Genomic DNA, 26,941 nt, shown 5'->3' with positions numbered 1-26,941 from the left:
TTCTTTAAGCAATGTTTTTTTTCTGGCCACTCTTCCGTAAAGCCCAGCTCTGTGGAGTGTACGGCTTAAAGTGGTCCTATAGACAGATACTCCAATCTCCGCTGTGGAGCTTTGCAGCTCCTTCAGGGTTATATTTAGTCTCTTTGTTGCCTCTGATTTATGCCCTCCTTGCCTGGTCTGTGAGTTTTGGTGGGCGTCCCTCTCTTGGCAGGTTTGTTGTGGTGCCATATTCTTTCCATTTTTAATAATGGTTTTAATGGTGCTCCGTGGGATGTTCAAATGTTCAGATTTTTTATTATAACTCAACGCTTATTTGTACTTCTCCACAACTTTGTCCCTGACCTGTTTGAAGAGCTTCTTGGTCTTCATGGTGCCGCTTGCTTGGTGGTGCCCCTTGCTTAGTGGTGTTGCAAACTCTGGGGCCTTTCAGAACAGGCATAGATCATGTGACAGATCATGTGACACTTAGATTGCACACAGGTGGACTTTATTTAACTATTTATGTGACTTATGTAGGTAATTGGGTTGAACCAGATCTTATTTAGGGGCTTCATAGCAAAGGGGGTGAAAACATACATATTTTTAATTTTTGAATTTGTTTTGAAATTTTTATTTCACTTCATCAATTTGGACAATTTTGTTCATGTCCATTACATGAAATCCAAATAAAAATCCATTCAAATTACAGGTTGTAATGCAACAAAATAGGAAAAACGCCATGGGGGATGAATACTTTTGTAAGGCACAGTATGCTGGTTAAGTTTCATGGTCTAGGAAAAGACGCTAATTCAACAGCGCACTGATGTTTTAGAACCGCAGATTGCGACCACTATCCAACACAGGAGAAAGCATATTTGTTATAAAATAACATAATTTTTTATTAGTGTTGCACCATTGTTCTTACATAATGTAACCATATCAGTGGAGGCTGCTGAGGGGAGGAGCGGCTCATAATAATGTCTGTAACGGAGCAAATGGAATGGTATCAAACACCTGGAAACCATTTGTTTGTTGTATTTCATACCCTTCCACTGATTCCACCAACCTCCTGTGAACTATATGCAATTTCAGTAGCACATCTTAGTTATGGACTGTGCAATCTCCATGGCCTCCACAATGGATTAGTCCATCCAGACAGGCGCAAATCAAACAGGTGTCTTGTACACCATTAAAGTATTATAATTTTTTGCTACTGCTCGACTAAAGACATCTTGGTCGACCAACAGCCCATTAACCAAACAATCAACCAGTCGACTAAATGGGGTCAGTACAGTTATTATCCAGTAGCAGAGCATCACACTCACTGGGAGAATTTCTAGTTTTGCCTTTGTGTTTACTAACAGGCCTACAGTAAAGTTGAAAATGTATTTGTTGTGGATGGAGAAATAAGCTTGTGAGTTATTGGACATTATTCTAAAACCATTTTCATGTTGTGATTTGTGAATGAGAGCATGATATACACGCTTTCAACATGTTGACTAATCAATTTCGCGGCGAGCACCATTGTTAGAAATGAGTAAATCAATCTTTTCACTTAATATTATAGAGTCCAATCGGATTAGGCATCGGAAGTGCATTTCTGTGTACTTTATACACAATTGTAAGTGATGATTGAAGGTCTAATTCAAAGAGTTTTAATCACAATGTGAACCTCTTGCAGTGTCATCTTTTTTGTAAATGCCTCATAAAATGAATAGACGAGTAGCCTCTTTTTAGAGCACAATGGATACATTAGAATATGAGATGGATGGTAGATTAGTATCCCTCACAATATTTCACTCTATCTCGCCTGTCCTCTCCTCTTTTTCCTCTATAGCGGCCGATCTCACATAAAAGACCTAGTGGAACACAATAAGGTTGCGGGATGAACCTCACATGGACAGGTTAATTAAAAAAGGGGGATCAGGGAATTTGACCTTTTTGTTTGCAGTCATTCTTCAAAGTGGAGTTGAGCAAAGGGCCAACCACATATATGATCCCTTGGTGAGAATGATTGTTGGAACCTGTTTAGCTACTGAATGAGTTTACACTCTTTCTGTAGCCAATACATTGCTGTTGTTTATGTTTGTCTATACAACGGTTGGGTCTAATCCTAAATGCCGATTGGTTGAAACTGCATTCCAGCAGGTGTCTATTCCACAAGTTACCACCAGCTAAATGTATGACATTAAAATACCTATTTACTCTGTTCCATCTGACTGCGCAATCCACTGTCTCATCAGCCCAGCCAAGCAATTTATAAACTTGATCTCCACTATAAAAAGCATCCAGTCATTATCTCACATTGCTTTTAGACTAACATTTAGTTTTCAACAGCGGAGATTTGTATAAATTCGATCCAGCTGTCGCACAGTAATGAACGTGTCGGGAGTCGGGATGAAACAGACAGGCATGCAGCTTTTCTCAGCCAGTCGAACTCATGATTCAGCATACTTTTTGTGGATATACTATACAAAGAAATATCAATAGAAAATAGGTCAAATGAAAAAAAAGTGCAGCTAGTTTGCAGTCTTTCCAGATTCAGTTTGAAGTGATTGTGTTTGCTGTGTTGTTGGCTGGTTCCTGACGAGAGAGCACATTTTCTATACCAGGTGAAATTGCACCTCATTAGCTCGTTGTTATGGATGTATCCAAATAAATGTCACTAGAAAATTGCTTAAAAAATGCAAATGCAGCTACTTTGTTGTTGTTCTGGCTGCACTGTTTGACGTGACTGTAAGTTAGCCGTAGTTGGCTAGCTAGCAAGCAAGGGATAAGAACGTTGCCAACCAGTATGACAATAGAACATTTTAAACGATTGAGTGGGTTGTGTCCATAGATACAGAATAAATTCATAAAAATATGTCAATCTTTATTTGAATATGTTGGTAACCCCTTGTTTAAAAGTGATAATGCCCTCAAAGCTGGTGTTTGCAGTATATATTATCACGGGCCTAACACATGTGCCATTATATCCTCCAAACACCGGCTTTGAGGGCATTATCAGTTAATTAGTATCCACCTCTGATTGGCAGGGCTTATATCTGTCTGCCAAATAGGTCCACACCCTCCCATCATACCAATCGCATTGGAGCTGACTCTCCTTTTCCACCATGTGAGATCATTCTGTTGGAACTGAAGTCACGTGTTGTGATGTTATTGCGGTAAACCTCAAGAGTGCTAACCGACCATTCAACATCACTTCAACAAAAGAGACAGGTCGTCACCAGGCTGACATGACTGTAGTTGTTGCTGGATGATTCACCCACTGAAGACATGATGCATCACTGGGTGTACGTATGCTCCATTGTTATATGCACTTCACATTTTGATAGACTTCCAGTCCAGTAGATATTTTACAGAAAATGGATTGCACAAAGTATTTTTATTCCTCTCCTGTTATGGATGTGTTTACAATTAGTGGCCTGTGAGGCAAGGTATCTGTGAAGTAATCAAGTGTGATATTCCACAGGCTAATTAGCAGTGTTAGTGAGCAAAGATTTGGATGCATGTATGTTCTCTATATTTCATTGTAAAACTTTTGGAGATGGATCTTGTTAAAGCTTCCATTGGTCCTCTGTAGTTGACATTATTAGTCTAGATCACCTGCAGGGCTTCAGACTGCAACCATTTAGTTGCATTTTGCGACCCTTTGACTTGGCTGTGTGAGTAAAACATTTATTTGGTCGCACTTGTGCAAGCTACACACTCTACCTGGTCACCTCAATCAAAAAGTCCTATTTTTTGGGCAGATAAAACCATTAATTTGTTCAACTGTAAAGTGCATTGTCATGATTGCTGTAATAAAATTCCTACCTAAATTACTACCTTCTCAGTAGTCAATTACACTAATCATTTTGAAAGACTTTATATTGACTTTCTAAGAAAGGGGGAAATGTTTGTGTCCTTGACCTGTTAGCTAGGTAATAATGGGTCCAGTTATTATTTTCACTCTGAATCCTTCATTATGTGAAAACTTAGATGCGTTAGGCTTTCTTACAGTTTAGTTTAGCTCATATAAATGATTTGCATGAAATTTGTCCCTCCTGATTTAGGTTGTTTGGAACTCTTCTTCTTTGGAACCATGCCAATTGAATTGTCTACTTTTTAACACGCTAGGAGAATAGGGAATATGGTTCTCTCTGGGCTTGAGGCTTGATCTCCTTATGTGCCCCCCCCATCCATTCACATCACAATTAGTGATTTTGACCATCCCCAAATGGCCCACATAATTAAAGAGTTGGCATTATAATTACAATGTGTTTATTGTCTGTTTATGGGAGGTGTGTTGTACATAACACTTGGACATTTCATTGCAGTAAATGGATTGAGGTTTTTTAATACACTTTCTGTAAATGTGATTTCATGTATCAGTGATACCTCGTTCATCAGCCCTTTGACAGTTGCACTGTTTGTCCTATGTACAGCGGTAACTGGCAGCCGAAATAACCACATTATTTAGTCATGGGTTTGTAACGGGCACAACGGCAAATGGATGTTAAGTAAATGATGCAATTTATTCCCTTCCTTCTCATTGCCAGGCTGGTTGCCACGGGACTTCTGCCAGCTTTAAGTAAGTGGTACCCAGATGGTATTCACATGACGCCCACTTGGTTACAAAATCGTCCCCGGGAATAACTCTGCTGCCACAACAACCAATAGGTCAATTGAGCAGGAGATCCTGTTGCTTCCACAGTTTTGCATATGCAAATCTGCTAATGTTGTGTCATTTCAGTAAATTCTGGGGGAAGGTTGTATCTCAGGGGTCCTAAACGAATTGGAAAGGAGCCCAGTTAATGAGCGGAGCTGGAGAGAGAGATAGAAGGTAGACATCCTCCGCCTCAGATTGTTTCCTCTGTGCTAAAGCATGGCTTCCTGGATCCTCCACTTCTTGCTCACCCGGCCTCCTGCTCCTCTGTCGTGGAGAGGGGAAGTGCCTGTGATGAAGATGGGCCTGTAATGGGATAGTCCACTGGGCTCTCAGTCAGATAAAGTGATTTTTCTACCATCTTATGAAAAAAGCCATTCTATTTCTGGAACATGAGTGTGGAAGACAATGCCTGGGCTTTCTCCTGCTCTCTCTCTCTCACTTTCTCTCTCGCTCTTTCTCTCTCATCCACACTCTCTCTCCCACTTTCTGTCTCTCTCATCCTCCATCTCCTCTCTCTGTCTGCCAAACTTTTATACCGGCTCTCATCAGCTGCAGCTGTGGTGCACTCTGTCTCGATTTCTCCTCCTGGAGAAGTGGTGAATTGTGTCGTCTGCAGCCACTAACAGCCAACAGCTGCTTTAGCCCGCTGCAGAGGGAGGACAATGTGGAACTGATTTTCAGCGAGAGAGAGAAATAAATAAACAATGTACAAAAAACAATACCTCAACCAACACACAGCTTATGCAAATTGGGAACATGTGTTTGTAGATCGATAAGCCATGTTTGTGCATGAAAAGTCTAGAGTGACCGCTTTACACAGAGATGTATGTTACCACGAGCAGTTCTTTATCTGCAAGATGTTGGCCTACACATCTGTTTGTAAAAAAAATAAAAAGATGTTAAACCCACTCAATATGATGAAATGCATAAACTATTTGTTGTTGAGTTGTGACATTAATCTCCCTAGATCTGGGGAGTGTTAGTGGATAAGACACCAGCTGTACCGGGAGTTGAAAAGTTTTACTCATTGTGGTGGGAGGAGGGTCAAACTGTCAGTAGGTCAAAGGTCAGATAAAAAAGGGAGAAAAAGACAATGCAACAATGGCAGATCTACACACATTTAATGAACATGTCTGTTAATGCCTCAACAACATAACCCAAATTCTTTAAAATAGCCCAACAACCGTGGCTTTCGTGAACTAACACTCGCACTTGACTTTTTTCCCTACTTGCACTGACGTTACTGATAGCTAATTTATTGAGGAAAAATGTACTTACTATGACTGAGATATATGGTTGTCCCGCCTAGCTATCTTAAGATGAACGCACTAGCTGTAAGTCGCTCTGGATAACAGCGTCTGCTATATAAAATAAACATCTAAACGTAGATATTTGGATTGCATTGGTTTCAAACTGAACATCTATAATTTGGGTTGAAGCCTTGAGACCTTTTGGCTTTTGGCTTGACCCAATGTAAAAGTCCAAAACTCTGCGTTTGTCAGTGTGTCATAATCTGCTATTAGCATTGGTAGAAATGTTAATGCTCAGAGGCTCATCGCCCCCAGAGAATGGCTTTCTATCACATGCTCACATTCTTTTAAAAGGGAAATGGAGGATGAATTTTGCCCCTAAAGGCTGTATCACAACGGCTTTTTATCCTAAATGGCTCTGGGGATTGTTATCTGTGGGAAGTGTGCCCTGCCTCCGTCGTGTTCAATCAAGTGTCCACTTAGTTGTGTCTGGGAGTAATTGTTCCCAAGTGGGCCACACACTGACCTGTTAATGTCGGCGTTGACCCTCTAACCTTGTCAGCACGTCTTAGGGAGGAGTTTAAATCATGTGGATCTCCTTCTTGCCTTTGCGCTGCCTGGGCAAGTGGGTGTCGGTGCTGATAGACCACTCTCTTATAATTGTCCCCAGCAGCATGGGTCAGTCAGGGGTGCTCCCCAAGCCCGGCTCTTATTAGATGAGGTACTGGGAGTGCTGTGACTTAATGGGTCAAGCCATTGATCCGATCCAGCCACAATGTTCTGTCTCTACAGTCAGATGAAGCCCTGCTAGCTACCTAATGACTCTCAGAGTTGCAGGCTCTGTTGACTGTGTTTGACATAGACAGGATTCTGAGGCAACCAAACGCTATTGAAGAGATGCTATTCGGTCCCATCTATAATGTTTCGGTATTTTCCCAATGGGTTTCTTATTTGTGTGTGATTTGACATCCCGTTGACTGTGGTGTCCTCTGTGTATTAGATATTGATGAGGTAGAGTAGGTGGAGTAGGTTGTCCTTGTCCCCATCCAGTCTGATGTTTCATGAACCTGGGTAGAACAAAGACCTTTGCCAAAAGTTTGTTGTCAGTTCGGTTGGAAACATGACACACAAATAAGTAACAAACTACACTGAGCAAAAATATGAACCCAACATATAAAGTGTTGGTCCCATGTTTCATGAGCTGAAATAAAATATGCACAAATACTGATATATCTCAAATTTTGTGCACGAATTTGTTTACATCCCTGTTAGTGAGCATTTCTCCTATGGCCAAGATAATCCATCCACCTGACAGGTGTGGCATATCAAGAAGCTGATTAAACAACATGATTATTACACAGGTGCACCTTGTGCTGGGGACAACAAAAGGCCACTCTAAATGCCACATGTTGTTTTAGTAAAATTTGGCAGTACATCCAACCAGCCGCACAACCACAAACCGTGTGTATGGCGTTGTGTGGGTGAGCGGTTTGCTAATGTCAACGTTGTGAACAGAGTGCCCCATGGTGGTGGTGGGGTTATGGTATGGGCAGGGACAAGCTACAGACAACAAACTGAATTGCATTTTATCGATAGCAATTTGAATGCATAAAAATACAATGATGAGATCCTGAGGCCCATTGTGAGGCCCTTTGTTCCTCAGGTACCAACAGATGCATATTTGTATTTCCAGTCATGTGAAATCCATAGATTATGGCCTAATACATTTATTTCAGTTCACTGATTTCCTCATATGACCTGTAAACTCAGTAAAATCTTTGATATTGTTGCATGTTGCATTCATATTTTTGTTCAGTATATTTTAAAGTGTCTGGTTACGAGTTCCTTTTGAAACTGACAAGGACTGTAATTTGGGTCAAAAGGAGAGATTAAAACCACATGTTTCTAAAGCTGAAGGTTGTGTGTTGAGCAGCTGCTGTGTGGAAGTCCACAATTGAAGAATAACTTAGCTGTTGTATCTGTCTATTTGATGTTGCCGCTGTGAAAATGACTGTGAAGATATCGTACTGTATCTTACAGGGCTTGGTTGTTTGTTTCATTTTATGGATGGAAAGCAGTAGCACATCTTTAAACTAAACCATCACTTTTTAAGTGCTCATTTTCGAAGTGAAATAAAAGTGGGGTACCTCATTTCAAAATTGAAGTACTTTTAATCTTTCTTCGGATCTCTTATACGAGACCATAAATCCAATCTCTTTCGAATGATCTCATCAACTCTTACCATTGTAAATTCTGCATGGTGGTACTCTTTTCCCAAGTCTTTCCTTTTTGAGCAAAGTGGAGCCACCATGCTGCAGCCATAGATTCAGATGGGTGAAGCCGGTCTATTGGGATAAACATATTTTTGGCAGTCATTTACAATTCAGCAGACACTCTTATTCAGAGCAATTTAGGGTTAAGTGCCTAACTCAAGGGCACATCGACAGATTTTTCACTGAGTCTGCTCAGGGATTCAAACTAGCATCCTTTTGGTGACTGGCTCAACACTATTAACCACTAATCTACCTGCCGCCCTATAATGACAGGCATGCAGACGGGTAATCAGAAGGGTCTTATCAGGGGCCGTTCAGAGGCTGATGGCGGGCAGAGGAATGTGATCTGGCTGTGGAAACAACGCCGCGTTAATGGGGTTAGCCAAATTCCACACTCATGAATTATGAGGCGGGCCTGGGGTTTGTTGTGTATGGTTTGGGGCCTCTACACACTAGTGCTGTACAGAGAGAGAGTCAGAGTTATATATTTGGTCTTTTGGCACTGTCTCTCATAGACAAGCTCAATTAATGGTTCTGGATCTCCGTCTTCTGTTCTGCCGATGGGGAAAAAAATATGCATTATACACTCATGCCATAAACAGATAGGTCTAAAGATATAGATAGAACGACACACGCTCGAACGCACATCCAGGTCACCCGTGATACAAGTCAGTATTCAACGTTCATCCATTTCTGATGATGTCTGAAGATTACATAGAAACCGGCCACTAGTTTTTGCCTAGGGTGTTGTGGACGGGGATGGTGGATAAGTTGCAAGGTCGAATCCAGCGATAGAAAGTTGGGTTTGAGATTTTTGTTTTAAGCCTATCCCAAACCTTAACCATTCTGAGTTAATGCCTAACTTTAAGATTTTGGAGTTAATGCCTTAACTTAACCTTAAACATTTAAGAAATTCAAGTTTGAGAAACATGAATAAACTTTGAATTCTGACGTGAAACTGTGAGAGCTAGTTGCACACACACACAGAGACAGACAGACAGACAGACAGTCTTATGAATTAATACTTCAACAAGTACAGCATGTAAAGAGGCCAATATTATCTAGTATTGATTTTAGGTCTGTCGATGACCAAGTTCACAATTGTAATTTTGGAACTGACTGAATTTTCAGAATGGTGTTCAGAAAATGGCCTTGCAAAATCCAGATTACTTTCAGACAGAGCTCACACACAATGGTGCAGGTTTATAGGTCAATATGTCACTGAGAACATACAGCGTTCCGGGGGAGTCAGATTTCTGTGGTTGTACACATTGTTATTTTGTTAACGCTGACATTTACATCAGCAGCATCATCACCGCATTATGCAATTGTGAGATAGTGTTAAATATTAGTCATACTAATCTGTCTTTGTAAAGATGAAAACAGTGAGATGACTATGTATTAAGGCCAGGAGATGACAACTGGAATCAGTGCGTCATAACGCATGTAAAATATGTGTGGTTGTAGCTGATCACGTTTAATTTTCCCTCTGATAATGCCACTCCTGTTGATGTGGGTTAAGTGAACTGAGTTTTGTCTTGAAGGGATACAGCTTTTGTCAGAATGTACTTTTCGTAGCAGGTTTAGGAGAACTAACGCAGCAGGTTAGGATAATTAATGTAGAAAGGTGAAGGTTAAGATTTAAAATCTAATTTTAAGAAGATACTTTGTAGAAATAGGCAGGGTTTAGACAAAATTATGACTTTGGTAACTAGTGACAACCATCTCTTCTGTCCTTCTCATACCTAAATAGTGTCATCTGTGAACTCCTGATGGTCCCGCCTCTGAAGACCCTGAGCTGAATTTTCATTGGAAGAATGGAACGCCAGTCTTTCCTACACAAGTGAACACGGTATATGCACTTCCTTACTCTTATCTACTTCAGATGTCAGTTTTATTCCAAATGTTCTCTGCCTCTGTGAACTAGAAGACTGCAGCATAGTGAGATTTAACTTGTTAGGCTAATTAGCATCTTATTATAATTAGGTTAAACTAGATACCAACACATATTCAAAAGTATTTTCATAAACTGTTAATTGTTCAGGCTAATAATTGAAAACTATTTTATTTGACCAAATTGCATTATGACTTTGAATAATGAAACAACTAATCGGAATGTCTTACAAATAATGTGTCGGCTAAATTTATCAAGAACTTTGTTGAAAATATGATGTTCCTATTTTATTCAAATTAGCAAGTTTTAATTGAATACTTTGATGCATTGCGGAAAATATTACTACTTACAGTTGAAGTGGGAAATTTACGTACACCTTAGCCAAAAACAGTTAAACTCAGTTTTTCACAATTCCTGACATTTAATCCTAGTAAAAAGTCCCTGTTTTAGGTCAGTTAGGACCACTTTATTTTAAGAATGTGAAATGCCAGAATAATAGTAGAGAGAATGATTTATTTCAGCTTTTATTTCTGTCATCACATTCCCAGTGGGTCAGAAGTTTACATACAATCAATTAGTATTTGGTAGCATTGCCTTTAAATTGTTTAACTTGGCTCAAATGTTTTGGGTAGCTTTCCACAAGCTCTCCAAAATAAGTTGGGTGAATTTTGTCCCATTCCTCCTGACAGAGCTGGTGTAACTGAGTCAGGTTTGTAGGCCTCCTTGCTCGCACATGCGTTTTCAGTTCTGCCCACAAATTTTCTGTAGGCTTGAGGTCAGGGCTTTGTGATTGCCACTCCAATACCTTGAATTTGTTGTCCTTAAGCCATTTTGCCACAACTTTGGAAGTATGCTTGGGGTCATTGACCATTTGGAAGACCCATTTTGTCATGCTCGTTGAAGGAAGGATCGGACCAAGGGGCAGCGTGGTAGGGCGTACATCTTTCTTTATGAACACCGAAAAAACAACAAAATACAAACGAAACGTAAAGTTTAGTATTGCTAAACAGCACAGTACCAAAACAAGATCCCACAAACTACAGATGGGAAAGGCTGCCTAAGTATGATCTCCAATCAGAGACAACGATAGACAGCTGCCTTTAATTGGGAACCATTCCCGGCCAACAAAGAAATAGAAAACATAGATTGCCCACCCTAGTCACACCCTGACCTAACCAAATAGAGAATAAAAAGGCTCTCTACGGTCAGGGTGTGACACATTTGCAACCAAGCTTTAACTTCCTGACTGATATCCTGAGATGTTGCTTCAACATATCCACATATTTTCCTACCTCATGATGCCATCTATTTTGTGAAGTGCACCAGTCCCTCCTGCAGCAAAGCACCCCCACAACATGATGCTGCCACCCCTGTGCTTTACGGTTTGGATGGTGTTCTTCGGCTTGCAAGCCTCCCCTTTTTCCTCCAAAAATAACAATGGTCATTATGACCTAACAGTTCTATTTTTGTTTCATCAGAACAGAGGACATTTCTCCAAAAAAGTATGATCTTTGTCCCCATGTGCAGTTGCAAACCGTAGTCCGTCTTTTTTATGGTGATTTTGGAGCAGTGACTTCTTCCTTGCTGAGCGGCCTTTCAGGTTATGTTGATATAGGACTCGTTTTACTGTGGATATAGATTATTTTGTACCTGTTTACTCCAGCATCTTCACAGGTCCTTTGCTGTTGTTCTGGGATCGAGTTGCCCTTTTTGCACCAAAGTACGTTCATCTCTAGGAGACAGAACGCGTCTCCTTCCTGAGCGGTATGACGGCTGCGTGGTCCCATGGTGTTTATACTTACATACTATTGTTTGTACAGATGAACTTGGTACCTTCAGGCATTTGGAAATTGCTCCCAAGGATGAACCAGACTTGTGGAAGTCTACAATTTTTTTTCTGAGGTCTTGGCTGATTTCTTTTGATTTTCCCATGATGTCAAGCAAAGAGGCTCTGATTTTGAAGGTAGGCCTTGAAATACATCCACAGGTACACCTCCAATTGACTCAAATGATTTCAAATAGCCTATCAGAAGCTTCTAAAGCCATGAAATCATTTTCTGGAATTTTCCAAGCTGTTTAAAGGCACAGTCGAGTTAGTGTATGTAACCTTCTGACCCACTGGAATTGTGATACTGTAAATTATAAGTGAAATAATCTGTCTGTAAACAGTTGTTGGAAAAATTACTTGTGTCATGCACATAGCAGATGTCCTAACCGACTTGCTAAAACTATAGTTTGTTAACAAGAAATTTGTGGAGTGGTTGAAAAACTAGTTTTGATGTCTCCAACCTAAGTGTATGTAAACTTCCGACTTCAACTGTATGTATGGAGTTTTAATGTAAATGTAAATCTTGAATAGTGACTTTAATTAGACATTATGCTAAACATGTGGTGTTTTTGTTGTTTTACCAATTGTGTTTTGAAGAAGTTTTAGGGTTAGATTTCTAACATTAAATTTGAAAATGCAGAACATGTATTTCACAAACATCTACAGAATACCACCATATAGATGGCAGCCTTTCATTTTTTTGACCTTATCATTCTAAATGATCACCTTATGTCATATTGGCCAATTCAATGAAAAGTAGCAATCAAAACAAAAGATATCACTTCACTCCCTAAATGATGCATAGTACTCCGGTCGTAGCAGCGTCGGCAGCTTTGTTTATGACAATCCTTTGTTTTTAATATCTTTGGCATTCTCTCCCTGTCCCTCTCCCCTGTCTGCAGTGGGTGCTCTGATTGGCTGAATACTTTCTGCACTGTTGTCTGGCTGGCTGCCAGCGCCTGCCTTGCCCCTGATCAGAAGTGAACGTGACATTTGTGCGGAGGTAATGGAATCTGTGTGCAATTAAATCTCAGACTGTGAAGAAGAGTCTATCGCCCCCCCCCCCCCCCCCCCCCCCCCCCCCCCCCCCCCCCCCCCCCCTCCCTCCCCCATCCCATCAGCAGGGGGGGTGGCGGTGATGATGAAACCGTCCCAGCAGGCCCCTCTCCTCGCCTTGCCACTCCGCCTCTCTTTCTCAATCTCTATGTCAGGATGCGTTTTTTAAACTTCTCTGTGCCTGTGCCTTGGTCTCTGCCCAACAATTCATTACAGCAAACGTCAATTAAAATTCTCCCCAAATATTGTTGGAGAATTAAATTTCAATTATACAAATGACATTAGAGGAAGACAACATTAACATTGGTTTAATGAATTATACTCTAGGTGACAGTTGTTATTTAGTGGCAGTGCATTGTGGGCCTCTTCCACATGTTTTGATGTAAATGTGAAATGGAGTATAGAGGGAGAGGGAGGGAGGGAGAGAGAGAGAGAGAGAGAGACTGGTTTAGGGAGGAGTGGAAATAGGGAGAGCGGACACATGCATGGATGGGAGGAGAAGAAGGGCACATCTCTCCATCTATCTACCCTTCTCCTCTGCTGTGCCGCTACACTTAACGCCTCATTTGTGGTCTCTGTGGCCAATGGCTTGAGTCAGTGATCTGTTGCCATAAAATACTGTTCTCTCTCTGTGCTGAGGGTGCACTTGTTCATGGCTAATACCACAGAGTTCCTCTATGGCAGGTCTGAAACCTAATGGGTTTGTATCCTCATTAAGATCACCCATAAACATAAAAGGATTTCCATTGTGGTTGAGACCGGTTAGACACAGGCATACCGGGCTGGGCAGACACACATTTTCCTTTAACTTCTTGAAAAGGAGTTCCTATCTGAGTTCCTTGTCCTCAGTGGGTAGACTGGGAGAGAGGTAGGATTTCCAGGTCAAGGTCTTCTGAGCCTCCTCCCACCCACTGTCCCTCACACCCTCTCCGGCTGCAGGCTGGGGGGCAGGGCTCAATCTGCTGGCCCAGAGGGAGGTCACTCTTCTGGCCCTGATACAGACTGCAGTTTCCACACTCGCACACAGTCACTGGATCGCAACAGTCACTTTTCCTTTAATATGTTGCCCATATGTAAGGGCAATATATAAGGAACACATATTTAGAGAAATAATGGATATAATACATTTATCCTCTATTTCCTTTCTCTGTAGGTTTGCTTTCAAATGCATAGTCAACAGTTGCTGTTTTGTGAAATGATCACAATCATCTGTGAATTTTGATTTATCCCACAATGCCAGTCAGTATTGACCTTTAATTTATGACTTATTTGTTTAGCTCTGCTTTTCTTTGTCATAATGAATCATTTATGTCAAGTACGACATGCATAAAGGAGTATTGTCTTAGAAAATACTAATGTCACTCAGGTCCTTTTCTCTCAGCAACTGAAGGTTAATTTAAACCAACAGTCAACTGAACCTCTCCATTTCCTTGTGGCCCTATGAAAACTATGGGTCACACTGAATGCCACCGGGTCCTGCTTTATTCACTAACATCCTGCTTAACAAGTAGACCTCCTATTCCTCACAGCTCAGTTAGTGTTTTTCTCTGTTGCAGATGTTTCTCCCTAGTCATGTGATAGAGAGGAGACGGGTTTTGCTCAGGGAAAGAGAGAGCGAGTCCTCATTGCTCTAGTGTCATTCTAATGGCAAATTAGATCAGTTTGACAGATAGACACAGAAAATTGTTTTAATTGTATAATTATCTGTGGTTAGTGGAAAACTACTGTGATGTGGTTAAAGGCCAGGGAAGAGTGCCGTTTAGCCTTTATGTGCTCATTTTGTCACTGAACAGGAAATGAACAACAACTACGAATCCTCAGGATATAGGGCTCCCTCTCACACACACATACACAAACATACGGACATACTGTATGCATACACTCTCCCAAACAACGCCCTTGGGCAGGCCGAGGCGTGCTCAGTGAGACGTTACCATTATAGTCATGTGTCTGCTCCACAGGCGTGGACTGAACACTGTGTGGTGAAGCCTGTAGCCACCTGACTGGGATGGCAGAACTTAACACACATTTAACAGCAGCTCAACATACGGCCCACTAAAAGCTACTGCCACTGTAGAGAGCAGGCGGGCCTCATCAGATCAGTAACCTAATCACCGCTCAACCGATCAACCGATTCCTGATAAGATGTCAAAATACTCGGCCATGGATCCAGATGGAGCTAAACACTGCATTTAGATCACTCACTCACTCAGTGTGTTGTGGTCCTGCATAGCATTATACCTATGGAGTGGATTGTTTCACGTTCCTGGCTTTACCACTGATTTGTGTGGAAATAATGATGTACCTCTCCTGTTGTCTCTCTGCTGCTGTCCTGTCTTCCCTCTATGTTGAGGAGTGATGACATAAGACCACAGTTGAAAAGTCAAATTGGGCAAAACTACTTCAGATTTTGTATAGAAGTAACTGAATGGCATATTTTGTATTCCACTGTTTTCTTGCAATCGAAATAGTGCATAACCATAAAGATTTAAAATAGTTGTCAAAAACTGTCAGGCGTCACCAGAAAATGGGTCATTGTAAGACACTTTCAGCTATCCATAATTTTGCACACGTCTTTTCAAGTCAAGTATTCATACCCCTTGACTTATTACATGCAGCCTGAATTCAAATTTGATTAAATATATGTTTTTCTCTCACCAGTCTACACACAATACCCCATAATGACAAAGTGAAAACAGGTTTTTAGAAATTTTAGTAAATGTATTGAAAATGAAATACAGAAATATCTTGTATTATATAAGTATTCACATCCCTGAGTCAATACTTTGTAGAAGCACCTTTTGCAGAGATTACAGCTATGAGTTTTTCTGGGTAAGTCTATAAGAGCTTTCCACACCTGGATTGTGCAACATTTGGCCATTATTATTTTTAAAATTATTTAAGTCAAAACTGTAACTCACCCACTCACTGTCTTCTTGATAAGCAGCTCCAGTGTATATTTTGCCTTGTGTTTTAGGTTATTGTCCTGCTGAAAGGTGAATTCATCTCCTAGTGTCTGGTGGAAAGCATACTGAACCAGGTTTTCCTCTAGGATTTTGACTGTGCTTAGCTCCATTATTTTTATTTTTTTACCTGAAAACTATTCAGTCCTTAATGAATACAAGCATACCCATAACATGACGCAGCCACAACTATGCTTGAAAATATGAGTGGTACTCAGTAAGGTGTTGTATTGGATTTGCCCCAAACATAAGACTTTGTATTCTGGGCAAAAAGTGAATTGCTTTGCCACATTTTTTGCAGAATTACTCTATTGCTTTGTTGCAAACAAGACTGGCATATATATATATATATATATATATATATATATATATATATATATATATATATATATATATATTAGAGGTCGACCGATTATGATTTTTCAACGCCGATACCGATTATTGGAGGACCAAAAAAAAGCCGATACCGATTAATCAGCCGATTTTTATTTATTTATTTGTAATAATGACAATTACAACAATAGTGAATGAACACTTATTTTAACTTAATATAATACATCAATAAAAATCTATTTAGCCTCAAATAAATAATGAGACATGTTCAATTTGGTTTAAATAATGCAAAAACAAAGTGTTGGAGAAGTAAAAGTGCAATATGTGCAATGTAAAAAAGCTACCGTTTGAGTTCCTTGCTCAGAACATGAGAACATATAAAAGTTGGTGGTTCCTTTTAATATGAGACTTCAATATTCCAAGGTAAGAGGTTTTAGGTTGTAGTTAATATAGTATTTTTAGGACTATTTCTCTCTATACCATTTGTATTCCATATACAGTACCTTTGACTATTGGATGTTCTTATAGGCACTATAGTATTGCCAGTGTAACAGTATAGCTTCCGTCCCTCTCCTCGCCCCTACCTGGGCTCCTAACAGGAACACATCGACAACTGCCACACTCGAAGCAGCGTTACCCATCGCTCCACAAAAGCCGCGGCCCTTGCAGAGCAAGGGGAATAACTACTCCAAGTCTCAGAGCGAGTGACGTTTGAAACGCTATTAGTGCGCACCCCGCTAACTAGCTAGCCATTTCACATCGGTTACACCAGCCATTAGGCTGATAGGCTTGAAGTCATAAACAGCACTGTGATTGCGATGAGCTGCTGGCAAAACGCATTAAAGTGCTGTTTGAATGAATGCTTACGAGCCTGCTGCTGCTCAGTCAGACTGCTCTATCAAATCATAGACTTAGTTATAACATGATAACACACAGAAATACAAGCCTTTGGTCATTAATATGGTCGAATCCGGAAACTATCATTTAAAAAACAAAACGTTTATTATTTCAGTAAAATACGGAACCGTTCGGTATTTTATCTAACGGGTGGCATCCCTAAGTCTAAATATTCTTGTTACGTTGCACAACCTTCAATGTTATGTCATAATTATGTAAAATCTGGCAAATTAGACAGCCCAAACTGTTACATATACCCTGACTCTGCGTGCAATGAACGCAAGAGAAGTGACACAATTTCACCTGGTTAATATTGCCTGGTAACCTTGATGTCTTTTAGCTATATATGCAGGTTTAAAAAATATATACTTCTGTCTATTGATTTTAAGAAAGGCATTGGTGTTTATGGTTAAGTACAGTCGTCCAACGATTGTGCTTTTTTCGCAAATGCGCTTTTGTTAAATCATCCCCCAGCGTTGCATCGAATATATGCAACGCAGGACTAGCTAGATAAACTAGTAATATCATCAACCATGTTTAGTTATAACTAGTGATTAGGATTGATTGATTGTTTTTTATAAGACAAGTTTAATGCTAGCTAGCAACTTACCTTGGCTTCTACTGCATTTGCGTAACAGTCTCCTTGTGGAGTGCAACGAGAGGCAGGTGGTTATAGCGTTGGACTAGTTAACTGTAAGGTTGCAAGATTGGATCCTCCGAGCTGATAAGGTGAAAATCTGTCGTTCTGCCCCTGAACAAAGCAGTTAACCCACCGTTCCTAGGCCGTCTTTGAAAATAAGAATGTGTTCTTAACTGACTTGCCTAGTTAAATAAAGGTATAACAAATGTAGAAATCTGCAACATCGGCGCCCAAAACTACCGATTTCCAATTATGAAAACTTGAAATCGGCCCTAATTAATCGGTCATTCCGATTAATCGGTCAACCTCTAATATATATTTATATAATATTTGTATTCTGCACAGGCTTCCTTCTTTTCACTCTATCAATTAGGTTAGTATTGTGGAGTATCTACAATGTTGTTGATCCATTCTCAGTTTTCTCCTATCACAGCCATAGAACTCTGTAACTGTTTTAAAGTCACCATTGGCCTCATGGTGAAATCCCTGAGTGGTTTCCTTCTTCTCCGGCAATTGAGTTGGAAGGAGGCCTGCATCGTTGTAGTGACTGGGTGTATTGATACGCCATCGAAGTGTAATTAATAACTTCACCATGCTCAAAGGGATATTTAATGTTTGCTTTTTTATTTTTATTAATCTACCAATAGCTGCCCTTTTTTGCGAGGTATTGGAAAACATCCCTGGTCTTTGTGGTAGAAATTCACTGCTCGACTGAGGGACCTTACAGATAATTGTATGTGTGGGGTACAGAGATGATGTAGTCATTCAAATATCATGTTAAACCCTGTTATTGTACACAGAGTCCATGCAACGTATTATGTGACTTTTTAAACAAAATTCCACTTTGACATTATGGGGTATGGTGTGTAGGCCAGTGACAAAAAAATCTAAATGTGTTACATTTGAAATTCAGGCTGTAACTCAACAAAATGTTGAAAAATTCAAGGGGTGTGAATACTTTCTGAAGGCACTGTAGATAAACACGATATTTTTCAAGTAGATGTTTTATATTTTCTTGTGTACCCCACTGTTATGTAATGTGTTGAGTTCATCATCATGAAGTATGAGCTGCCTTATAACACCCCTTCAGTTTGTAAGATAATCGCGCGTTTAGCCTGTCTGCAGTTCAACAGAGAGCAATTTGTCAACGATGAGCTTGTTGTCATGTCTCCGTTGTTGCCTCTGTCATACTCTGTTGTTCAGCTGTAGATCTGATAATGCTTAGGGGATTAGCAGGTAGTAAGGCAGTCAGCTGGCCCTGTGCTGCTGTACACTACAGGCTCTCTAGGCTACTACAGGAGCCATGTGTTTGGTCTCAAGTGTCTGCGCCGGGTGCTTCACAAATGGTCCGAGTTGCACCTAATGGTGACTTGCCAGCTTTATGGCCGCCACCTCCCCATGGATGATGCGGTAATGAAGGATGACAGGAAGGGCTAGGGGTCCGGGACAGACCCCGGGCAGCTGGCGGAGCAGGAGAATAGGAAGCACCGCCGCCGAGGCGAAACTGCAGCGAGAAGCAAATTAAAGCTCATATCTGCCATCTCCCTCGCCTCTCTGCGCTTTCCTGTTTGGACTTGAAGGTGATTGGAGCCGAGGCAATGACAGTTGACGGAAGCCGTGTGAGGAGAGAGTATTTATTTACAGTGAGACACGGTGATGCTTGTTCAGGATGCGGTTTTACACAGGATGTGCCTCCCTGCCCCTCCCACAATTCCCCAGGTTTGATCATCTCACAAACGAGTGTGAGGCGGGTGCTGGGAGACCCCTGTTCCAGGCAGACTGCATTGTGTAAGAGGCTGGGAGGCTGAGCCTGGAGGCTGGGAGGCTAAAAGCTGGGACAGACCCAGCAGCACTCACTCAGCACGACTTCCTGCCCGGCCTCGGGAGGTAGGAACAAGGTCAGCACAGGTCACTGGGAAAGGGAGTGGGAAACTTAAAGAGTGTGTGCCGAGAAACAGATAGAGAGAATGTGTGTGTGTGTGTGTGTGTCTGTGTGTGTGTGTGTGTGTGTGTGTGTGTGTGTGTGTGTATGTACACCCTGCCAGGAATTCGTTTTCACTTGGCTTGTAAAATGGGAGGGAAGGGGTGTCAGAGGTGTAAATCTCCGTAATTACTTTGTACTGTATGGCGTAGTTACTGTGTAATTATCAGTGTCTTCACCCTACAATACAGTAGCCCCTTTACTGAAAGTAAAAGGTGTGTGTTTGTGTGTGTGTCTACTGTTACACTTAATTGATTCAATTACATATCTGGTGGACCTGCCAATCTTGAATACATTTCCTCTAATCGAGCAACAGAATTTTCACACACATTGACTTTCTCCTGCCTTAGTCCTGTTGTCCACACCTACCATGTTTCATGTTGGTACTAGTCCTCACACACCACATTTCATGTTGGTACTAGTCCACACCCAACATGTTTCATGTTGGTACTAGTCCACACCCAACATGTTGGTACTAGTCCACACACACCATGTTTCATGTTGGTACTAGTCCACACCCACCATGTTTCATGTTGGTACTAGTCCTCACACACCACGTTTCATGTTGGTACTAGTCCACAAACACCATGTTTCATGTTGGTACTTGTCCACACACACCACACGTTTCATGTTGGTACTAGTCCTCACACACCACATTTCATGTTGGTACTAGTCCTCACACACCACGTTTCATGTTGGTATTAGTCCTCACACACCACATTTCATGTTGGTACTATTCCTCACACACCACGTTTCATGTTGGTACTAGTCCTCACACACCACATTTCATGTTGGTACTAGTCTTCACACACCACGTTTCATGTTGGTATTAGTCCTCACACACCACGTTTCATGTTGGTACTAGTCCACAAACACCATGTTTCATGTTGGTACTTGTCCACACACACCACACGTTTCATGTTGGTACTAGTCCTCACACACCACATTTCATGTTGGTACTAGTCCTCACACACCACGTTTCATGTTGGTATTAGTCCTCACACACCACATTTCATGTTGGTACTATTCCTCACACACCACGTTTCATGTTGGTACTAGTCCTCACACACCACATTTCATGTTGGTACTAGTCTTCACACACCACGTTTCATGTTGGTATTAGTCCTCAAACACCACATTTCATGGTGGTACTAGTCCTCACACACCACGTTTCATGTTGGTACTAGTCCTCACACACCACGTTTCATGTTGGTACTAGTCCTCACACACCACGTTTCATGTTGGTACTAGTCCTTACACACCACATTTCATGTTGGTACTAGTCCTCACACACCATGTTTCATGTTGGTTTTAGTCCACACCCACCACGTTTTGCGTTGGTACTAGTCCACACACACCACGTTTCAAAGGCAGTTTTTATTACGGCAGGACACCAGGGCAAACTCAGGAGAACCTGCCACTTAAATAAAATGCACATCTGTTGAGAGTGTGCAAAGTGATAAACCATCCAGTCTCCAGGCAGCATTGTGTTAATACACCTAAGTAGCTCACTAAACCTCCTTAGCATTTTGCAGTCAATTGAGTCTCTTTGAAATTGCAGTATTGCTCATTTTTATTGTACGATTTCATTGTCAGTGATGTTTTGAAGTCATTCTCAATGCTTCTCATTGATATTAGTAAATAAAAGGAACAGTTGTCATTGAGAAAGGGAGGCAGGCTTTATCTTCAAAACAGCTTAAAACAGTGATATTGAACTAGAATGAGTGAGGGAGCTCTTGAACATTGGCATCATTCCTGATAGTATATAAGGTCAATGGCTTTAATGAGGCTTACAAATACAAAGAGATATTGTATCTCTGTTTTGTTCATGGATCACTTGTCTAAGTAGTGCGATATTATACTGACCGCCTCATGCTTCAAGAGATAATGTAGAACTTAGGAGGAAGACTGCTATGCTTAACACTTACAGTGTGGGAGTTAAGCAGTAGCTCACATCTCATTATTTCTCCTCAAATGAATACGTGGAACTCTGGTGTTCATGCAAATCAGAATGTGGGCTTACACTAATGTAGATGGAACAAGGTGCCTATATACTGGTGTTCTTAATTCATCATATATCTAATAAACAAAGACTATTTTTGTTTTCTTATGCTTACTTCTGCTTCATTTGGATGCTTCATCAGAATACTCCAGGCTGTAATGCTACAAAGACACAAGGAAATCAATGCCTACTTGATTATGCAGCAAAATATCCAGGTTTTATTATTGTCTGTGTCCAACGATGATCAGCTGTATTGTATTTGCAGCAACAGCTGACCCTTAAAATAAGAATCTGTAGAGTTTCATTTAGCCCCCCTGGAGGAGCAGACAATATGCAGGGTGCTCCAGTGAACTCTGTCCCCCTCCTCTCTCCTCTCTCTGGGTGCAGTGTGTCAGTGAGTTCCTACAGGGGAGATCTCCATCTCCAGAGCTGTAAAAATGACTGTGATCCTGCCATTGACAGGCAGAGGGGAATAATCCAAACAACCAATACATTCACGTCTCAGGGCTTTTGATGGCTCCAGCTGTGTTCAAAGAATCTTTCTGGTAAATAACCTGAGAGAGCAACACTATTTAGACTGGGGCAGCCTCTACTCTGTATGGCTCTTGTGGTGGCTATGGCTTTGCAAGCAAAGAGGTGGAGCTATCCTCGTTGTGATCCACCTCGGCCCAATGTCTATTCATGTGCCCTACAAGCACTGCATTTTTTTATGTCAAATAATAATTCACTCTTCTCTGTAAGTCTTAAATAGTTGTTCAAAGTATTGACCCAAATGGTATTCTTGAATTTGGATGGTTTCACTCCCTCCCAATACTATGTCCATTATCATGCTATGTTAAGAAATGAGCTTGGTCAGAACATGTCCAACATTATGAAGGGGTGTGGTTTTGACTTTAGTGGAGAACCAGGTGTTATCTTGGCCAGAGGGTGTGGCTAGCAGCTTTTACAAGTGATCCCAGAAGGATAGGGCTGAGAAGAAGACCTCTCAAATATCCTTACCTCAGTGCCAAGATTACCAGGCCAGTGATGTAATGGGCTATAGGCAGTAATGTTAAATACAATTTCAGTTTAGTGATATGTATATTAAGTAATTGATTACAATGATGCTATTGGATCTTGCATGCAAAAAACAAACTGGATAGTGTTGCCTCAGCTCTTGTATTTACATTGGATGTCTGTTGGATCTCAGCCCTTATTTATGTTTTGGAAGATGGGCCCAATTGGAACTGTCATAAAGCATATTCTCAGAGCATTATTAAAAGGCAATCGCCGTAGTGGAGTTTTCCCCTCCTTAGGAAAACTGTGGGAGCATAGATTGGTAAAAGGCAGATAATGTATGTGTGAGATTGATCAGTGAGTAGCGACCCCATTATCTCCAGAGATGTTAATTATACTGTGCTCAGCTTGCATGTCAAAAGCCAGATAATTGAAGAAGGTAAAAGATGTCCCACACTTTATTTATGCTTTCACTTTGAGGCTGGCGGCAGATATCCTCTCCTCTTTCTTTGCTTTGCTCTCTCTCTCTCTCTCTCTCTCTCTCTCTCTCTCTCTCTCTCTCTCTCTCTCGCTCTCGCTCTCGCTCTCGCTCTCGCTCTCGCTCTCTCTTCCTCTCTCTGTTTCTCTCTTTCTCTCTCTTCATTTTTAGGCCCATTTATTTATTGTCAGTAATATTAGACTGTCAAATATTATCATTTTGCAGAGGTGTTATTCATCATCATCACCACTGTGCACGCCCTTTGCATTGCCTAGATTGTCTATGGTTTCTGGTGGTCTGTCCGTCCACCCGTCTCTGTCTGTCTGTCTGTCTGTCTGTCTGTCTGTCTGTCTGTCTGTCTGTCTGTCTGTCTGTCTGTCTGTCTGTCTGTGTGGAACAGCAGTGGGCCTGACTGTGAGCCCTGCAGGAAGGAGGACATCATTATGCAGTACAGTCATAATCCCTGGGTTTAGTCCTCTGGAGTAACCACAGACCCTCCAGTTGAGACATTACTTCTCTCCTGTTGTCAATAGTCCCTTAATCACACTATTATTCATACACGTTTGTCATCTCTGAAAAAACTAGAGGTATACTGTCTTTTAAAGCTGTGATGTAAAGGAAAGTATGGATCTCCCCACCTCATGGTGGTCATTTGTTGACCTGTGTGATTTGGCTTGATTGTGTATCTGTTTGTTATATTAAAATTGGCCAACTGAGGATACCAATACTTAGGGGGGTTGGGAAAACATAGAGATAGGCTAACCATACATGAATGCTTAAGTATGGTATCAGTGCAAACTAGAAAGATGAGATTTAAAAATACTTTGTTGTTGAGTGGCTTTACTGCCTTTCTCCAGTTACCCAGACAACTATCTACCGAAAGTGGTCTTTACAAATGCATTGAGGTGAGTGTCAACTGACATTTTTTTAAAATACTTTTGTTATTTCTGTTGTTTATGTTTCGAGTGTCATTCCCCTGCCGGAACCGCTCTCAGAACTTTGTATCTCTGACTTCGTTTCACAACAAAATGAAACCCTGCGAAGGGACTTTTTTACTAAAGTATTTTTTCAGCACCTAGCCTGCTGATAGAGGTAACATCAAAACAGTATTTCCTGTGGTTTGAGTTGTGGTGTCTCTTTGTGTGCTGCAATCCATGTGTCTGTGTACACTAACAACAGACGCACTTACAAGTGTTTTCTCTTCAAGCATTTGTGTGCTCACCACATTCTCTCTGTTGACCAGACTGCATCTTATCAAACTCTCTCTGTGACACCTCCAGAGCAATTACATGATCTGATCATGTTCATACTACTGAAATAAACAATAGCCATATTTAGTCTGCCGGGACTATGCCTTGAATTGATTTCATAACATTGCTTACATATGATTCTGCAATGTGTGAGGTTCCTTCAATTCCTTTAACATTTTGTAGTATTTATGTGGGTATTCCCCATCACAGAATCTGATTGAATCTGATTGGATCTAAGCTGCAGGACAGGAGAGTGATCTATCCATGATGCTGCTGTATAGATGGGTTGGCTGAAACTTCACGAAAACCATGTGCGTGTTGTTATGATTCTGGATGGCCAGATTGCTATAGAGAATGACAAGAAACTGCCATGTGGGGAATCATAAGTGTCTCGTTTCATCTTGCTCTTGATACCATGTCTTGTTTTTAGGTGTTTTGACTGATTTCATGTTAATGCTAATATGGCTTCAATTTGCTAGCTAGCTAAACAACAATTGTAATTATGTATTTGAGAGACAACAAGTGCTCATTATGCAAATGTATATATTTTTTTCAAGAAACATTAGAGACAAAATATAGCTTCCATGCTGTCAACAATCTGAGACAACCCTATCTGTTTTGCCCCATAGTTGCGCACACGTAGGGCTGTTGCGGTGGCCGTTTTACCGCCACACCGGTGGTCACGAGTCATGAAGGCAGTTATATTCCACGTGACTTTTTAGCCTGTTTAGGCTTCTCCAAGCTCTGATGCTACTGATGGCCATTGGTAGCCTACCAAACTTGCTAACTGCCTGGTACTCAGCACTCTATTGTCCCTCTAATCACACTGACATCAATGCAAATGTTATCGAATATCGAATCAAACACTTAATGAGAGCCCGTGAGCTCATGTTCCGCAACATTTCTATAGGCTATGCAGTTGTGTGAAAAAAACTGAGTGATGGCCTCTACTAAAATGAGGAGGATCCACTCAGCTTTATATAGGAAAAGGGGATACCTAGTCAGTTGTACAACTGAATTGTGACTTCCGCATGTAACCCAACCCCTCTGAATCAGAGAGGTGCGGAGGGCTGCCATAATTGACATCCACATCTTCGGCGCCCGGCGAACAGTGGGTTAACTTCTTACGGCTGAAATCCCGTCAACGGGATCGATTTGACAACAGCCAGTGAAAGTGCAGGGCGCCAAATTCAAATCCAAATTCAAATCAAATCATCAAATCAAATTATATAGCCCTTCGTACATCAGCTAATTTCTCAAAGTGCTGTACAGAAACCCAGCCTAAAACCCAAAACAGCAAGCAATGCAGGTGTAGAAGCACGGTGGCTAGGAAAAACTCCCTAGAAAGGCCAAAACCTAGGAAGAAACCTAGAGAGGAACCAGGCTATGTGGCCAGTCCTCTTCTGGCTGTGCCGGGTGGAGATTATAACAGAACATGGCCAAGATGTTCAAATGTTCATAAATGACCAGCATGGTCAAATAAAAATAAGGCAGAACAGTTGAAACTGGAGCAGCAGCATGGCCAGGTGGACTGGGGACAGCAAGGAGTCATCATGTCAGGTAGTCCTGGGGCATGGTCCTAGGGCTCAGGTCTTCCGAGAGAGAGAAAGCGATAATTAGAGAGAGCACACTTAAATTCACACAGGATACCGAATAGGACAGGAGATTCACAAGGCGTGAGCACTAGGTCCAGACGAAAAGTCCAAAAAGTTATTTTAGAGTTCGTAGAAACATTTCAAATGATGTATAGAATCAATCTTTAGGATGTTTTTATCATAAATCTTCAATAATGTTCCAATGCTTTGTCTTTAGAAATGAAAGGGAACGCAGCTCGTTTTCACGGCCACGCGCGAGACTTAGCTCATGAAATTCTGCCAGACCCCTTAGTCAAACAGCTCTTATTCACTCCCCCTTCATAGTAGAAGCCTGAAACAAGGTTCTAAAGACTGTTGACATCTAGTGGAAGCCATTTACACTGTATCTTGGATAGGCAAAGACTAGAAAACCTACAAACCTCAGATTCCCACTTCCTGGTTGGATTTTTTCTCAGGTTTTTGCCTGCCATATGAGTTCTGTTATACTCACATACATCATCCAAGCAGTTTTAGAAACTTCAGAGTGTTTTCTATCCAAATCTACTATATCTACTCTATATATGTGCATATATTAGCAACTGGGCCTGAGTAGCAGGCAGTTTACTCTGGGCACCTTATTCATCCAAGCTACTCAATACTGCCCCCAGCCATAAGAAGTTAACTGCCTTGCTCAGGAGCAGAACAACAGATTTTTACAGTATTTTTTCACGCTGCACCTGTTTCGAGACAGGTTGCAGCGTGTCCATTCTAAATCAAAACAAATTTCACACATATATTATTTAGTATATGTAAAGACAAGATCAAATTAGGAATAGTCTGATGGGTGACATTATTAGCCTATCACTTGTAAATTATATATTATCACTTGTGAATGA

At 41.1% G+C, this 26,941-nt stretch overlaps 1 protein-coding gene across 7 annotated transcripts in view; it reads left to right on the top strand.

Annotated features, from left to right (window-relative positions):
- LOC110494596 (forkhead box protein P1-B) overlaps positions 1-26,941 on the top strand; it is a 233,073-nt gene that overhangs the window by 18,592 nt on the left and 187,540 nt on the right. For 5 of the 7 annotated variants that reach the window (XM_036950691.1, XM_021569807.2, XM_036950692.1 and 2 more), the window contains exons 2-3: positions 9,907-10,005; positions 12,778-12,878. The gene's annotated coding sequence lies outside the window, so the exon portion shown is untranslated. Of the gene's footprint in view, positions 1-3,068; positions 3,273-9,906; positions 10,006-12,777; positions 12,879-26,941 lie in introns of those variants that run through there. The other 2 variants (XM_036950690.1, XM_021569804.2) reach the window with 2 other exon arrangements.

Source organism: Oncorhynchus mykiss, chromosome 17, assembly GCF_013265735.2.
Source record: "Oncorhynchus mykiss isolate Arlee chromosome 17, USDA_OmykA_1.1, whole genome shotgun sequence".
Classification (NCBI taxonomy): domain Eukaryota; kingdom Metazoa; phylum Chordata; class Actinopteri; order Salmoniformes; family Salmonidae; genus Oncorhynchus; species Oncorhynchus mykiss.
Note: the sequence above shows the minus strand (reverse complement) of the source record. Positions and strands in the feature narration are given on the sequence as shown.